The following is an 18227-nucleotide window of genomic DNA, read 5'->3' as shown; positions in this document are numbered from 1 at the left end:
GATGGTATTTCAGTCATTGAAACCAACTGGAGAAGAATCTGAGAAATTCTGACACTAAGATCAGGATAAAGGAAAGAGAAAGAGCCACAAAGAAGGCTGAGAAATAATGACTAGAAAAAGAGGAATAAACCTTGAAGAGAGTGATATTGCTGAAGCCAAGAGAGGAGGGTCTGTGAGGCAAGGAGAAGTCAGTTCTATGAAAGGCTGGTGAGAGGCTACGTGATACAAGGACTGGATTTGGCCCATGGAAAATATTGGTGATCTTCATAGGAAAATCTCAGTGAGGCTGTGGGGTGGAAGGCAGATTTGATAGATTAAATTGGGGTGGTGAGTATTTGTTTACTATATAATCCCCCATCCTCCAACACTCACAGCATCATCACAACACTATCTACTTTGAATTTACAGGAATATTCTCATTATGATCATTATCCATGTTATAAAGAGGGAACCCTGGTTCCCTCTGTGCACTGTCAGGTCTCATACTGGAATTCTCATAAGCAACTATGCATCTCCTATTATGTCACCTTTTCCTTTCTCAATTCCTGACACCCTTTCATTGTGCCCTCTGAAAATCACAGTCCATTACTGGCAAAATTTTCTTTATCTTAACCATTTCTCTGAACACCTCTTTCTCCTTCTAGCTCTAACAGAAACTTGGCCTTCCCAGAGGACCCTGCTTTCTATACGGTCATCTTAAATGATGGTTGTTTTTACTCCGGTAGCCCTACCAGGCCTGGAGACTGGATGGGAGCTCCCTTTGCTCTCCATTTTCACACCATACTCACTCTTCCTCTTCTAAAAATCTCTATCTTTGACTCGCATGCCATTAGATTATATTACCTACTACCATTCATTGTTCCTTTCATCTTCACACTCCTAGAGCATTTTCCCCTCTTTCCCCATCATTTCAGCTCCTGCCTAATTGGAACTCCCTAACACTGTTCATTATAATTCTGGTACTTTAAAAAATAAACTTGATCCTTTTAATACCTGCACTGTCATTCTTTAAAGTTATCTCCTCCAATGGGTTTGTCCTCCTCTACTGAGCAGCTCATTCCCATGTGCATACCCTAGATCTTGTTATTTCAGTACCTGCAAACTCTCCATCATCTCAATCTCATTCCCTCTTTCCATCTTGCTCCTGTTAGTACCCCAATTCTAACAATTCCATAGTCCCACTAGAATCGTCAGTCCATTGATTGGCTTTATCTCCTTTTCATAGATCTTCACCTCCTTGATGTCTTCTTTTTCCTCCTTACCCAGCTTACATTTTATGGCCAATTATTATAATCTCTCCCTTCTATCCTCTTTGGGAGGCCAGCGCCTTATCCATTAGGCCACTGGGGCCTACGGCTCTTCTATACTCTTTGACTCTCTTAACCCTCTTGTTAAATTCATGGCCATGAACCACAATGTGGCTTGGCATTCTTGTTATACTTTCCTAGTGTGTTCACTCTCACAGTCTCTATTACTTCAGACCTTTTCTCTCCTCATATGTTGCCTTCCCCACACTACCCTCAGCTTATGATTTTTTTTTGCTTCACTCAGACACTAAGTACCATTTTCACATTTACCCACTACCAACACTTGTACTCACATTTTCTACTTTTTCCCTTGCCACCCCCATAAATGACATATCCATAGTCTTGTTCAAAACAGCCTTGCCAGTTGTCTACTATGCACCTCTCTCACCCCTTTCACCTACTCAAATATACTGCTCTAACATCTCTCCTTTCCTGCTACATTATAAAATTGTACTCTTTACTGAAACATTCTCATCAGCATACATAGTGTTATTTTTCCTTTGGGGGGGAAAAAACAGAAAAAGAAACAAAACAAAAACTCCTCTACAGACCTATTTACTTAAATTCCTTTTTTTAAAGAACTCCTCACAATCATTGTTTACACTCACTATTTCCACTGTTTCCAATTATTCTCTCTTAAACCAATTCTAATTATGCTTTCACCTCCACTACTGCACCTAAATTACTCTTGTCAAGGTCACCAATAACCTTCATGCTGCTGAACTCAGCAGTGAATACTCATTCCTCATTTTAATAATTTTTGTCATCATTTAAAATCATTAACTCTCTTCTGCTTCTTATCCTTTCTTTGGCCTCCAGCACACTGCACCATCCCAATTTTCATCCCAATTCATGAGCCATTCATTTATAGCCTCTTTTTGTTGAATCCTCCTCTTCTCCTTGACCACTTAATGCTGGACTATCTCATGTATCAGTCCTTTGTCCTCTTTATATTTTATATGCCCTTACTCCTTTGGTGATCTCTTGATGACAGTAGTTCTCTGTTGTATGCCTCTAATCTAGACCTCTCTCCCAAACGTCAGAAATATGTATCCAACTACTCACTTGTCATGTTCACTTAGAGACCTCCAATTCAGTATGTTCACACCTGAACTCATTGTCCTCCCAAACCTGCTCTACCTACAACTTGGCTTATTTCAATCAGTAGCAACACTGTTTCTCACACAGCTGCTTCAACCAGGTGAAGTTATTCATGATTATTCTCTCCCTTTCAATCCCCGTATCCAATCTCTCAGGACATCTTTTTGATTCAGTCTTCAATATACATTCAGGATCAGACCCTGTATCACTATCCCTAGTGCTATTATCATTGTCTTTCTCCAGATTATTGAAATAGCCTCCTAACAGGTCTCCCTATTTCCATCCCCACCCCAATCCATTCTTAACTCAGCAACCAGAGTAACACTTTCAAACGTTAGTCAGATTATGTCATTCCACTGCTCAAAACCATCAGGGCTCCCCATTTTACCCAGGCATAGCTCACAATGTCCTCCAAAACCCTGTATGATCTATAGACCCAAATCTCTTCCCTTTACCTTTTTGACCTCCTTTCTTACTACCTGGACCTTAGGTCATTCTGTTCTAGTGAGGTGGCTTCCATTACGGCCTTTGAACTCTCCGGACATGTCTAAGTTCCTCACCTCCTTCACCTTTTTCTTTGAATGTCAATAAGACATACTCAAATAACCCTATTAAAAATGACAGCCCCTTCATCTTACATTCTTCTCATTGTATTCTATATTTTCTCCCACATTACACTTAACATATTCTAACATGCCATGTATAGTTACTTACTTCTTTATTATACCTATTGTTTATTCTCTCTCTCTCTCTCTCTCTCTCTCTCTCTCTCTCTCTCTCTCTCTCCTCTTTCTGTTAAAATATAAACTCCAAAGGACAGGGAGCTCTGTTTTGTTCTTTGTTTTATCACAAGCACTTAAAATAGTGCCTAGCACATTGTCAATACTCAATAAATATTTTTGAATGATTGAACAATATTTTTGAATGAACAAATGAATAGTTCTAAAGTTACCGATAATTTTTCAGAGTCAGGGTCCCATCCTAGTGGCCAGGTGCTGTAGCTTAAGCTCTTTCTTAATCAGTCAGTTCCAAGCCTGTATTAGACAGAGTAGATTTTGCATATAGAAAGGCAAGGGAAGTTGGCCCAGCCATTTATTACTCTGTAAGACATGACCAAATGTGCCTACTTACCATTCATAAAATCTCTAAAATTTATTAGCTCTCTAGGGTATATTTACTGAAATCAATACTACAAGCCACATTATTAAAGAATTATGATGGCAACATTGAGTGCTGGAATGCTTTTGATATACAGCCAAAGATACCGGCAAGCAAAGCCAAAAGAAGACACATTGTCCCTTTTTAATCTTTCTGATTGGTTAAGTATGATCAGTGAATTTGATTTCTACCTAAATGATTTTGTTAACTGAAAAGGGAGAAAAATGAATCGTATCTAACATTGTGAGTCTGTGATTAAACTAACCCCAATGATTCTGGAAGGTTGTATAGGGTAGACAGCACTCCTTTCTTCTCCCCTTTAAAGAGACGATAATGATAATGATGACAATGACAATGATTAACTGTATTAATAGTGATGAGGAATAATTCAGTTCTGCCTTTTAGTTAGATATCTGGATAAAATGGAATATTTAAATATTTCTCATTTGAGTATTGCCAAGAAAGGCTGTGTGTTCTTCCACACTGTCTTTGCAGATTAGGCACTGATTTATTATTTTAGAAACAAGTTTGGCAACATTTTAAAAGTAGACATGTTTCCAAGTTAACTCCTAAGGTTCTAATCCCTATTTTTCTAACAACTTAGGTGTATATATCTGTGTGTGATGGACGATGTGACATGTGGGTTGGTGGTATTTGTTGATAACAGAATATATTTGCTACCATCCCTTTTTCAAAATACTTCATAATCCACTAATTACTATTTAAGAATTCATATGCTCCTCTGTGGGTAATGATTTTGTAGTTATTCACAGCATACTTGCCTGCAATGTGATATTCACCTAGTTGAAGAGCAGGAAGGATGTGTGTGTGTGTGTGTGTGTGTGTGTGTGTGTGTGTGTGTGTGTGTGTGTTGGGGAGAAGATGTTGAAGCTCATGTTTGGAATTCAGAACACTTTAGGGAGAACAAATCTGGTTGGAACCCTATAAAAGGTCTTTGAAAGCCACCATGATGTCAGATGGGTATTAGACTTATCAGAGTAATCACTTAATAAGGTATATAAGTATCTAATCACTCTGTAGCACACCTGAAACTAATATAATATTGTATGTCAAATGTAATTAAAAATAAAATAATTATAACAAAAAGAAAGAAAATCACCACGAGATTAGGTGATGGTATTGAGGGTGCTGGTAATAGGAGGTTCTAGAGTTGTGGATGTAGGAGCGAAAGAAAAAAAAAGGACATCTTTAATAAATATTTGTTGAATAAATAGTGTTGTGTAAATAAAAGAATGAGTGATTGCACATTCTCTGAGTTCAGAGGTTGATATTAAAAATTATCTAACACATTTCCCAGGATGTCTGTGGGTGTGTATTTCAGAGACCACTGGTGATCAAATTGTCTCTTTTTGGGAGTGAGCAGTACACTTTCAAAAAGAAGCAGTTTTACTCCACCTTTATTTCTGTATTTCTCCCATCCATCTCTTAGCTCCTATTCTACAGGAGCATTTCTTGTTTGTTTTAAATCAGTGATAGGGAAACAGAAAAAGAGAGTTGAGGCGCTATATCTACATTATCATTTGAAATATGGAACATATAGACCTCCCTGGGTTTCATGGGGATTAATTCACACAATGCATGTGAGTTTTCCAACACGGTGCACTGTAACCTACTTCTGAGCACATGGTTGGTGATTAATAAAAGTTGCATTAACAAATTAAAAAAAAAAGAAGAAGCAGTTTTGCCTCTATTTTTTTTTTCACCCTCAAATCTACAGAAACTATCTTACCTGTCTTAATGGCTTCTCCCTTAAAATAATTTCTCTTTGTTAACATTTTAGACGTTTCTTTCTTCCAGACTTGTAAGTCAAAGAGATCAGATGATCTAGACGTAGTAATTTTAAATTGACCTTTCCTGTAGGTAGTAGTTGGCAAGGAAGATGACTTTAAAACCCCTTTTCTCCCTTGGTTTTGTGTATGTATGTATGTATGTATGTATGTATGTATGTATGTATGTATGTATGTATTTTACACGTGTAATAGAATGTATTTGGATTTTCAGCTGTGCTAGCTAGTGTCACATACACTTTATATAAGGGATCCTGTCACTGCCCGCATACACAGGACAGGTCCACAGAGATTTAGGGCAGGGGACAAACAGAAAAAACAAGCAGGCTTCCATCCGCCAATGCCATCACAAAACCACAAACAACAGTGGGGATGAGCCAGGAACACACTTCCCATCACTGTTGTCCCATTTTTTTTGCTGTGACCAGAGCACTTTTAGTCTTTTCTATGTGTGGCCCACTGTTGGCCGTGGGGAAGACAAGATCCTCCCTCCTCTCTCCTCCTGATGAACCTACACGTAGACAGAGTGTGGAACTCGCTTCTTGCCGGGAGCTGCAGCTGCAAAGGTCCTGGGGCCCCTGGCAGGGCAGGGTTGAGACGGCTACCCAGGGTGAGCTCCTGGCCCATCCCTGCTGGAAGGTGACCTGCTCTGGGATGAGAGTGCCTGTATCTGGATGACTGCAGGCTGCCAGCCACACCAGGCAGCACTCAGACTCGGCCAGACTTCCCCCACCCCCAAACTGGATGTACACACCTGTCACTGTCCTTAGAACCCAGTAGGAGGAAAGGCAGGGATGAAACGGGGCCATGTATAACCCTGAATGGGAATTATACTTGTCATTCGTGTTTCACCTTTTCCTCTTGCTCTGTACTCAGGAGACAGAACTGAATACAAATGATCGGTTTAATCCATAAGACCAGTTTCTGTTTCAGCGTTTAGTGGGCTCACACCGCAGGCTAGGCGCTGAGCTGGGCGCCAGCAGTCCACACATCCTGGTACACTTCACAGCAACCCTGGGAGGTGGGTAGGGGTCATTCCTGCTGTCCAGTCCAGGAAACCGAGGCTCCCAGGTAACCTGTGCCAGCCATGCCGCCAGTAAGGTGGTAGAATCAGGAACCGAATTCAGGTGTTTTTAACTGCAGGTTCAGTTCAAATCTTGGTTCCACTGTTTAGAAAATACAAAAGGTTTGGTACCAATCCACGAGTCCTTTAAATAAGTTTCCAGGTTTGGTTTCCGACCCTCTTCCACAATAATCTTTGTTGAGATTTGGAAAAATATGACATAATAAAAAACTAATATTGCTGTCTAATTTGGAGTTTAGCAAATCAGTACCTCAGTACATGGGTTCAGCTGGAGTCCCTCTCCATATGAGTTCCGAGCATGGCAGGAAGGTGTGACCACCTCAGCAGCTTCCATTTCCTCCTGCATGGACAGGTCCCAGGCCTGCCGGAGACACTAGAGCACAAAGGAGAAGGTGCTCGTGGCAATGAAACAGGCAAAGGAGAAACGGAAGGCGGATAATCCTCCACAGTGGTTAGTCAGCAAACGTATGTACATCCTTTTAGTTTTTCTCAACCAAGAATCCTTGGTCCTCCCTCCCTGGGGTGCAGGCAGCAAAGAGCTCCCATGAATGAGGAGAGAAGCGCCCTTCAGCCCTGCCGGGCAAGGGCTGACCTTTGTTTTCTAACTGCCCATCTTAAAGTTGAGGAAACTGAGGCTGAAAGAGGCAAGAGAATTCCCACATCTGCTAGGACTACCAATCCCAAAGAAAGATGAAACCACATGCCCTTGACCATGAGAAACCCGGCAAAGATCTGACTCCCAAAGTCATCACAAGTGTGGAAGTCTACAGGCTAGCACCAAGATCAGGAATATTTAACACAATACGGGAAAGGCAGTTCTCTTTGGTTACCAGGAAACCCTAGCGTAGGGCCCCCGCATCGTCGTGGACACCTTTGACACTTTTTCTCATAAATGCTCACTCTGGACAAATGTGCCACCCAAGAGAGTGTCCAAGGCCTTGTTCTAGGGGAAGACAATTAAGAGAACTTTCCAGGTCTGACACAGCTAGGCTGTCCTGCTCGGGCCCTCTAACTCTTCAGGCAAAGGGCCATCCTTGCTCAGGTCACCCTATCAGATCTGTCACTGTGGATCACATTTTGTCAGGGATCCAGGACAGACATGCCAGGGATTTTAGAGGAAAGTTGAGGAGTACATTCCACCTTCACCTCTAACAGCACTTCATGTTGCTGCCATAACTGGTATTTCTGGAGATTTCTGGCACAATCAAACCTCACTCAAGGCACCTCTTAAATTTGGGCTGTCACTTTAAAGCCACCACTGCATATATAGCCTGAGGCGCATGGCCTGACCTGGAAATTGGGCACTTTGTCAGCAGTCAGTTCAACCAAGTCCCTTTCTTTCCCTCTTAAGGGACACTCAACTGCTACGACCAAGATACAAACTCGACTTGAAACAGACAGCTAACCCCTCTTCTGTCCAGAAAGCTGACAAAGTAAAAAGGGAGGGCAAATACAATATTTTTGCTTTCTTACTCCAACCTTAATTGTCACATCCCAAAGACTCTAGAACGGTCTTTCATGCCATTAACTCCCCTGAAATTCCCTCAAAACGTGACCTTCATGTGTCTTGGTTTGGAATACAGAGTTTGAGGTATTGGAAGTTTCAATTCTGTAAAAATGAAAAGGGAAGCCAGGCAATTACTGGGGCTTGTGAGCACAGTCTCTCATCACTCTGCTGAGCAATTTCACAAGACTAAAATATAAAAGGCACATATCATCACCCTGTGAAGGCGGCATTCACAGCCAACTTCCCTCTTGTGTTTCCACCTATGTTGACTACTCCTGACACAGGTACGAAGAACCTGGGCTTGATAGTGGAGCTCAAGGTAAGATGACAGTTAGGGAACCATCACATTTTAATTCCGTGCTATATGTGCACAGAAATAGCTACAACCTTTCAATAATAATAATAATATAAAATAAATTTTAAAAAAACAAACACAGTTATTCAACAGGAAGATTAAGTAAAGACAAGGTAATGTAATTATACAAAGGAGACCACTGTCCTATGCACTGATACTCCTAGACATTCTTTCAAGTTCACTTGCCGTCAGAAGAAAAAGGTTTTAATATCAGAAAAAACCTCTCTCTGTCAATACCCACATGGAAAACAAGTCCACTACAGAAGAAATTCCAGAATAGTCCAATTTTTATAAGAATTTAATTAACAAAATAAAGCAGAGAACATGGCACAGGTGGGTGGGGCTCTGGGAGGGGACCATGCCCTGAGGCTGCTGCTCACCCCAGCCCTGGCCCCCACCCTCCACAACCTCCTGTCTGAGCAGAACCAGCCTCTACAAGCCAACCAGCTCTGCATGACGTGCGCTCATTATATACAGATTTTAAAAACCAGGTGATCTCAGTGTGTTAGGAAGTGGCTGCTAGCCCAACCTATGCTGACTTGGCATATTAATGCATGCAAAGCAAGGAGGTTTCAAGGGCTTCACCAAACACTTAATTTTGGCCAAAAGAGAAAACAAACAAAAAGCTAAAATTCATAAGCAGGATTAAAAGCCACTGAAGTGGAAACCCATAGGAAAGAATGAGACTACAGCTACAATCTTATTTTCTTTCTTTTTAAATCTCTGCCATCCTCTTCCCCAACTCAGGTCAAAGTTCATGCAGCATAACACAACGTCCTCTGTCAAGCCAGTGTTCTCAGCTTTGGGGGCAAGGTTCATAGGTCAAATTCAGTCCCTCCTGAGAAACATGGGAGGATGCTCGCTGTCCTCCAGTTGCAGGGTGCTGGCTTCATCTTCCAGACAATTGCCACCCGCTGCACCCAGCTCATCTGTGTTGGCAAGTCTTGTCAGAGACACAGGCACGTGAGTACCTTTGGCTACAGCTGTTCTGTAGGTCTGTGTCACTAAGGGGCAGTCCTCAGAGGCAGGGTCTAAGATTTCATTGGTTGTCTCCATGCTGCCATCCAACTTGTGCTGCTTCATCAGGGTGCACTTGCTCCCCTCCTGGGGGTCCAGATTGTACATGTACAAATACCCGTCGGAAGTGCCCACCAGCAATCGGGGGATTGTTTGAATTGTGGCTAGGGAACAGATGTTTTTGTGGCCACAGAAAGGCAGGCAGACGGTGGCAAAGTCTCTGCCCTGGCTGAACATTCTGTCACTCGGAAAGGCAAGTAGCTGGTGGGAGTCATGAGCACCTTCCCAACGTACCCAGTCCAGGTGGTGGGCTCCTCCGAGGTTTTTCTTTCACAGCCTCACCTTTGAAGATGTGCACAGTCTCAGTGTTGCTGGAGGCGGAGAGGAACATAGCATCCATCTGAAGGCCAAGGAGCAGATGCTCACAGACCTCTTAACTCCTCAGCGGGTCTCAGAGAGTTTCTGTCCCTCTGGAATGGAAAATAACCCTGATTGCAGTCCCCTTCTCGGAAGCAGTGGCAAGCTTGGCTCCACTGGCGTTGAAAGCCAGCGTGGCTACAGGACTGTGGTGAGCCAGGATCATGTTGGCAGCTCTCAAGTTAATGGTGTCGAAGACCTGCACCCTCCCTGATGGTAGCGCTGCCTGGGTACGTCAGGTAGCAGTTGTTGATGGACAGCGCACACAGGCCTGCAGGGTTGGCAGGGTGGGGGTGGGGGTGTCTCTCTGATCATTGCAAAACCATCATGTCCCGGATGTGGTGAATGTAGAGAGGCTCCTCCAGGCACACTGGGAGCCTCTGCCTGTTCAACTTCACAGCCAGTATCATGTTGGAGTAGCTGTAGTTGGCAGATCTCAGTTCCTTTCTTAAAGTGGCCAATTTTTAGCGTCCTAGGAGCGTCGAGGCTGACGATGGCCACTGGGCTGCTTGAGAACAATCTTTCTAAGATGCACACGTCTTCGGTATCAATGCATTCATAGATCTGTTCCAGCTTACCCACAGAAGAAAGGGAGAAAAATTTATAACTGGAATTACTACCGACAGCTAGGGACGTGAGGTCCTGGATGAAGTTGGTGAAGAGCAGCTGGCTGGTGCTGGCCTCACCGCTCTGACTCAGCAGGTTCATGGTGGGAGCGCAGCGGATGGGAGGGCCTGGTCCGGGGTTCCCACGCAGGAGGAGGGTCCGGTGCCCTCAGGGTCTGTGCCACACCCTGCTCACCGCTTGGGTGGCTTCACCTCGCTGTCCGGGGATCAACCGTCGCCTCATCCGGTGTCCGTTCTTGTTTATGCTTGGGATCCTGGGCTTTTTCTCCTCCCTTGGTTTTAAAAAGTTGTTCCTTGTCTTTGCTAAAGGTGGTTTGGTGCCTTGAGGCTAAAATATAGGACAAATTTAATGTTCATTTTTTTTTCGATGTGGAAATGAAAAAAGATGCTTCAAATTAATATTTAATGTTGTTATTGTTATCTTGTTTTCTCTCTTTCTCCATGTATGTACAATTTTTTTTTAACCTTTGGTCTTACACTAAGATAAGGGAAAGGGGATAAATTCTTAGGGTTTGTGCCTGAAGTAAGCAAAGGCCAAGGCTTAGTCAATGTGTTTCTTTGAACACCCCCAAAGGTGAGGTTTAACTTATAATACTGATGAGGTTGCATCTGGTTATGACACTTCATTTTGAAATAATTTGAGGGTCCTGCTATGGGTAAAGTGAAGTGGAAGACTTGAACTTGAATAGAGCTCTGTCAAATTCTGAAAAATCTACCATGGTTCTACTTCAGAGCTGAATATTTATGCATCCAGAATTTTATCAATCCCAGAACTGTGGATTTTATTTCAGTCTTAGTTACTAATACAACTTCTTGTTAAATAGGGCAGGTTTCAGTTTAAGCTTGAGGTTGTTTAAACCTGTTTTACAAACCATCTTGAAGAAAGTGTGTATTAGTCAGGGTTCTCCAGAGAACTAGAACCAAGAGGGTGTGTATACATATTACATATATAAAGAGATTTATTATAAAGAATTAACTCATGCGATTATGAAGGCTGACAAGTCCCATGATCTTCAGCTGGCAAGCTGGAGACTCAGAAGAGTTGACATGTCAGTCAGAAAATCCAGTTTGAAAGTGGGCAGATGCGAGACTAAGGAAGAGCTGACATTTCATTTGGAGTCTGAAGGCAGAAAAAAACCCAATGTCCCAGCTCTAAGACAGCCAGGCAGGAGGAATTTCCTTTTATTTGCAAGGAGGGGGGGGAGGACAGAGGTCAGCCTTTTGTTCTATTCAGGCTGATCAGTTGAGGCCCACCCATACTGGGGAGAGCAATATGCTTTACTCAGCCCACCAATTTAAATGTTAAACTCATTCCAAAACGCCCTCACAGAAGCACTCAGAATAACATTGGCCCGAATATCTGGGCATCCTATAGCCTAAGTCAAGTTGACACAAAAAATTAACCAGCACAAGTCCACCCGCTTGTCAACTTGGCACCTGTAGGCATCTCCTTAAACCATACTTGATCTACAAATGAAGATGATAGCAAAGCCATAATTCTGCCTAACATGGTACAGCAGTCCTGTATGGGTGCAATGTTAGGGACTGAATGTTTGTGTCTTCCCCCTCCCAAATTCATATGTTGAAGCCCTGATCCCCAAGGTGGCTGTATTTGGAGACAGGGCTTCTAAGGAAGGAATTAAGGTAAAATGAGGTTGTAAGGGTGGAGCCCTGATCTGATAGGATTAGTGTCCTTATAAGAAGATACACTAGAACATTCTCTTGCACTTGCCCTTTCAGTGCATGCATCAAGGAAAGGGCAAGTGAGCACATGGTGAGAAGGCAGCCTTCCACAAGTCAGGAAGTGGCCCTCAACAGAAACCTAACATGTCAGAACATTGATCTTAGATTTCCAGCCTCAAAAACTGTAAGAAAATAAATTTCTGTTGTGTAAGCCACCCAGATTATGGTATTTTGATATGGCAGCCCAAGCAGACTAAAACAAAGGGAAACCTGTAGACAGAGTAAATCTAATCTTCAGGTTTCTGGATATCAGGGATTTTTAAATTTAAGAGCACATTGATTGCAAGTTTCATGACGTATTATTAAATGATAATGGTTATTAAAGAACTGCAATGGGGAATAGAGAAATCCTTTTTTTTTTAAAGATTTTTATTGGGGAATTGGGGGGATGGGAACAGTGCTGGGGAATCGGGGGAAGGGGAATAGACAAGTTGCTGTCCTTTTGTTCTTCAGTCTAGTTGTGGAGGGCATTGCTTCACTGGCCCAAGTTGGCACCATCATTGCACTCTTCCCGGGCGAGGCAGATCAGTCGCCGGCTTCTGGATGGCCACTCACGGTGGCTATTGGCAGCTCACACTGGCTGCTGGCCACTCACGCTGGCTGCCGGCCACACACAGTAGCTAACGGCAGCCCACTGCAGCAGGGGCTGCAGCCTACGCTGTCACCGGCAACTCATGGCAGCCCAGCTCCAGGTTGAGCTGTTGTTCACCATCTTAGCTGTAGAGAGCAGTGTCACTGGCCCTCATGTGGGATCCAAACTGGGGCCCTGCTGCTCAGAGCTGGTGTCCCAAGCCAGCTGTTAAGCAATGCGCCACTTGGCCGGCCCGAGAAATCCTTTTTGAGCATGTGTTTCTATCTGCACATTGAGCAAAATAGTAAATTATAAACATTTCTTGAACAAATGAATGAATCATTTAAAATGAATAGTGTGCATTTATAAAGAAAATAATTCATAGAAAAAAATTTTAATGTTGCAGTCACATATATATTTTTCAAATTACTCGAAATAAGGATATAACAGAAATCTTAATTATCTACCAGAAGAGAGGGTTCCACAATTTATGTTAACCTCCTTAGTGAAATTTTATGTGATAATCAAATATGATAGTTAAGAATGTCACTTGGAAAAATGTTAATCATTTACGTTATATGAAAAATATAAAATGTATTCTGTTATGATTATACTTACATAACATTGTGCACGCATATCAACAAGGCCTTTCTATTTGTTTCACTATAATTTTATACTATTAGTACTTTTACAATAATGTTTAAAATAATTAATTTTTACTTAATGACAAAAGTGCCCCCAAGCTGCCAATATCTATCATGCTGTACAACCTGTCCTTTACCATCTTTACATGGGTTATAGATTCCTTTGCCCTGATGAGCCAGGTGGTATGCATACATCAGAGAGATCTGAGCTTAACGTCCATTTGAGTCACACTAAATGTTTTGTTAAATATTTTTCTACTTTAAAAAATTCATTCTCATTACGTACTTTCCCTAAGGAGCACAGCTTTCCTTTTTGCCTCTGCAGAAGCACAATTATATTAAAGGGAAGGAAATGAGAATTAAAATGGTTAAAGTATTAAGGTGGGAGAAAACTTTGCAAAACTAACACTATGTTTGGAATTATAAACCTTATTGTTAAAGGAGCAGTAGTCCACTTTAGCATTAGATTTTTACTTCTTAACAAAAAAATTTCCTCACACTGTCCTTTCACACTCAGGTACCTATTGTTTTAAGTGCTTCTGAATGTCTCAATATGTTCTTGGAGTTTATTGACTATAATATTTAAAAGGGCATTAAATGGCCATTCCAGCCCCTTCTCACATGCCCTTTATGATTGTCCCAACTGAGATGTCATTTGGTGCCTGGCATTGTCTTCAGGCCATCGATGCCACAGGGATCTTTGAGATGAAGCTTAGGAGTGTGTGCTGGTCTGACTGGACGAGGAGTTTGAGCTGGAGGGTCTTGGAGAACATGACCAGGCAGGTAGTACAAGTCCAGAGAGTGAATGCACCAAGTATACATTAATTTTATAGTCTTTAATATCTGTTTATATAACACAAAATATTCTGTCTTCCCAAAAAGAAAACTGGAAAGTCCCTGAAAAAAAAAAGGATGAAAAATGTTAGCCTTTCTTCTGAGAATTTTCATAGTCGTATAACCTATTTGTCATTTTCATAGGTTTTTAGCCTAATTATTTCTTTGGCAAAATTTCCTCCTCAGGAGCATTCTCATTCAGATATTCTGACATTTTTCTATCTGACATTAAGGGGATGGGGAAGGGAACTCCCAGATATTGTGCCTCCTGGGCATCTCAGGCACCATACCAGGGCCTTGGCACATTCTTTCAATTGATCATTTAACAAATATCAATGAGCTCATGCATCCATTCAGCCAATATTTGATAAGTTTTAGTATGTCCCAGGCACTATTCTGGAGCTGAGGACACAGTGGTGGACATGACAGTCAAGACCAGATTGGAGGGCCGAGCATCTTCTTTATTCATTTATCCATTGACAGGCGCTTAGGGTGTTTCCATACATTTTCATGAATCAAGCTGCAAAGACATTAGATTTTTATTTCCTAATAAGAGGAATAGGCATGGGAGGGAGGCCAGAATGGAATCTTCTCCTTTGCCTGTTGTGCTTGGCCTCATAGTCAGATTCCATGGAAAGAAAGCTCCAGGCAGATGCTACAGAAACTCTTAGGAAAGGTATCTGTGAGATATGGGGATATAAGCTGTGCTTCAGTCCAGATGGGCAGTGTGAACACTCTGAGGTCACTTTCCAGAGAGTTAATATATTGCCAGAGACTGTTGGGGCAAAAGCTGCTGGAGTTTGCATTATTATTATTGATATTCTTTCTTTTGTCTGGAGGTAGAAAGGTGGATGAGACCTAGAAACAATTAAACATAAGTCAGATGTTTCTTCATTCTACTTTGCTGTTAATTTTTAAGATGTGCCACTTAATAACAGCTTTCCCCCTCCCCATAGATTAGAGAGGATTTAGGTAACACAGCTACATCAGAGGTTTATCCTAATTATAAAAGACATTCTGATTCCAGAAACTTTAAAATGTGGAGGAGAAAATGTTTCTTAGAACCAAGAATATAAGGTATGTAATATGGCATATATTATAATATGGCATTCCAAATACAATGGCATATTTCACTGGTATCAACTCAGTTGTCACTTTCTAGCAAAAGCTTTGGACTAAGATGCCTGGGTTTGTATCTTGGCTCTTCATCTGCTATAACTTACTTAAGAATTTATTTATGCTCCCTGTACCTCATTTTTCTCTTTAATAAACTGAGACAATTAAATGAGCATCATAAGAGATAATTCTTGTGAAGCGTTCAGCATACTGAATGGCATACAGTAAGAGCTTAATGATATTGTAATTTATAATAAGAAATTTATATTTGGTTTTTGCGGTTTCAGACATAGAGCTCCTAAAACACTTGGAATTTCCTGAGTTGACAACAATAAAGGTGTCTTTTGTTACGTTATGAGGAGACTTTTGGACTGCACCTAAGGATGGGGGCTGGTTGCCAATGGTACCAATCCTGTGATAAGAGGGTTTGGAATTTTCAGTATCACTCTGCCATCTCAACTCTAGGAAGAGGAGAGGGCCTAGGTATTGAATTGCCAAAGGCCTAATTTAATCAATCATGCCTATATAATGAAGACTTCATAATACCCTAAAAAGACTGGGTTTGGAGAGCCTCTGGGTTGATGAACACATGAAGATGTGGGAGAGAGTGACGCATCTAGAGAGGTCATGAAAGTCCTTTGTCCTTTCTTCATACCTTGCTCTATGCATGTCTTCCATCTGACGGTTCCTGAGTTATATCCTGTTATGCTAAACTTGTGATCTAGTAGGTAAAATGTTTCTCTGATATCTGTGAGCCACTCTAGCAAATTAGTTGAACCCAAGGAGGAGGTTGTGAGAACCTGATTTATAACTAGTCGGTCTGAAGTACAGGTAACAACCTGGACATTCACCTGGTATCTGAAGGCCAAGATGGGCTTTGTTGGAACCCCCTAATCTATAGCCAGTTGGTCAGAAGTGCAGGTGGCAGCCTAGGCTTGTGACTGGTGTCTAAAGTGGCGGAGGTGGGGAGGAGGGGCGGTCTTGTAGGATTTAACCCTTAACCTGTGAAACCTGATGCTATCTCCAGGTAGATAGTTCAATTCTCCTTGGATACCCTGCTGGTGTCCCAGAATTGTTTGTTGGTGTGGTGGTGTGGACCCTGAGAAAAAAAGATTCATTCGATGTGAACCTGAGAAGGAATTTATCTGCTGAGATGGACTCCCCATGCTCAACTGAGGGCCCAAATTTTACAAATAACACCCTATGGCCATTTGCTGACAGGGCCTCCTTGTGTACTCTGTATACTGGGAAGAACCTCAGACTGAATTCTGCACTTCCTGCACCATGCCACGCTTGTTTATGCTATCTCAGTTAACCACTGCAGGTGTTACCAAAGAATGAGGCTTCTTGGTAAATGTCATCGGAAAGAATTCCAGGATGGACCAAATTAAGTCATGGGAACAAAGCCAAACAAGCAGAGGAGTTATTAAAATAAAGAAAAAAGAATACACTCCCAAAAGAATGACAGTGGGCAGGCCAGGAAAAACAGGTAACAGCACTGAAGAGCAAAGCTAAGCTATAGTTAGATGAGGGTGTGAAATATTTAGAGGTGGTGTTTTAGGAGTTCCCTGGGAGGGTCTTTGCTGATCACTCTTTCCCGTTGGGAGGAGGGATTTTGGGCCTCATTTGGCCCTTGTCGGAACTGTCATGGTGCATAGGGGGTGGAGATTTTTCCCTGCCCACAATTCTAATAGTATTAAAATCTATTATAATTAGCTGTAGCTGCAGCTTTTGTTAAGAATGATCTCATCCCTTCCTTCCTTTGTTTCCCCGAACTTTCTCCTTCCATTCCTCCCTCTCTACCCTGTGGCCCTGTGCTTTCTGCCTATAGTAACACAGGGAAGCCCTGGTTTTGTCTTTCCACCCACAGGCTAAGACCTGCCTCATCCAAACAGAACTGCACAATCTGGATACCTCATTTACATAAAACAGACCTAATTGAGAACCTGTGCGGGAACTTTAAAAAGTGACCTCCCTTTTGTTTTGGTGAAACGTAATTTAGGTTGCTGCATGAATCTATGTCTTCTGGGCTGAAGCTCCTTTTGCTCAAAGAAAGGCTTTTTATTCTTTATTACAGTCTAAAATTAATTTTGGTCTACAGTGGGAACCCTCCCCCCATATTGGAATTGGGTCCAGGAACCAAAAAGATCTCAAAATGTAGTTATTATTATTTTATTTTCAAGATGTAGAAAAGTAAAGTTTTACTAAATACCAAATCACAATTTAAAAAGAACATTAACATTTGGAGAAGGTTATCCAGACTGAGGAAGGATCTATGCAACAAATTGCACAAATAATTGCTGAAAAGGTGAAACTAATTCACTGTGAAGAAAGCAGGAAGTGAATTGGTAAAGAAAAAAAGGTATAATTGTTAGCTGAAAAGGCGAAGTAGTATGATGTATGTAAATGGATAATACATAGATTTGTCATGTGAAAAAGTATATTTTTAGAGGATAAAATTGTTCTCATGCATTAATGACCAGAAGTCATTACTTATTGAAGGGTGAGAGGTCTAAGTATTATACCTACCTGTGAAATGCAAGTCAGTGGAAACACACACACACACACACACACACACACACACACACACACACACACAAAGAATATCTCTAATGTGTAAATAAAAAATCTCATTCATTTTTTAAAAAATGAAACCCTTTGTTAATTTTATAGCTTTATTTAAATGTCACAACCATACAATTCATTTAAAGTATACAATTCAACCTTAAAGGAGACCTCATACCCATAAGCAATCAATCCCAATCCCCACTCCCCCCAGCCCTAAGCAATACTAATCTACTCACCTCCCAGTTTTATTGAGATATAGTTGACATATAACATTGTATTAGTTTAAGGTGTGCAGCATAATGATTTGATATACAAGTATGTATATATTATTAAATGGCTATCACAATAAGTTTTGTTAACATACATCACCA

The 18227-nt window shown here is 41.5% G+C and overlaps 1 pseudogene; it reads right to left on the bottom strand.

The window, feature by feature from the left end:
* Positions 1–9148: 9148 nt before the first annotated feature.
* On the bottom strand, positions 9149–10462 carry LOC109371440 (WD repeat domain phosphoinositide-interacting protein 2 pseudogene; annotated as a pseudogene).
* Between the last annotated feature and the right edge of the window lie 7765 nt (positions 10463–18227).

Source organism: Hipposideros armiger, unplaced genomic scaffold (assembly GCF_001890085.2).
Source record: "Hipposideros armiger isolate ML-2016 unplaced genomic scaffold, ASM189008v1 scaffold_570, whole genome shotgun sequence".
NCBI classification, from domain to species: domain Eukaryota; kingdom Metazoa; phylum Chordata; class Mammalia; order Chiroptera; family Hipposideridae; genus Hipposideros; species Hipposideros armiger.
The sequence above is the reverse complement of the archived record's forward strand: the minus strand, read 5'-3'. Positions and strand labels throughout refer to the sequence as shown.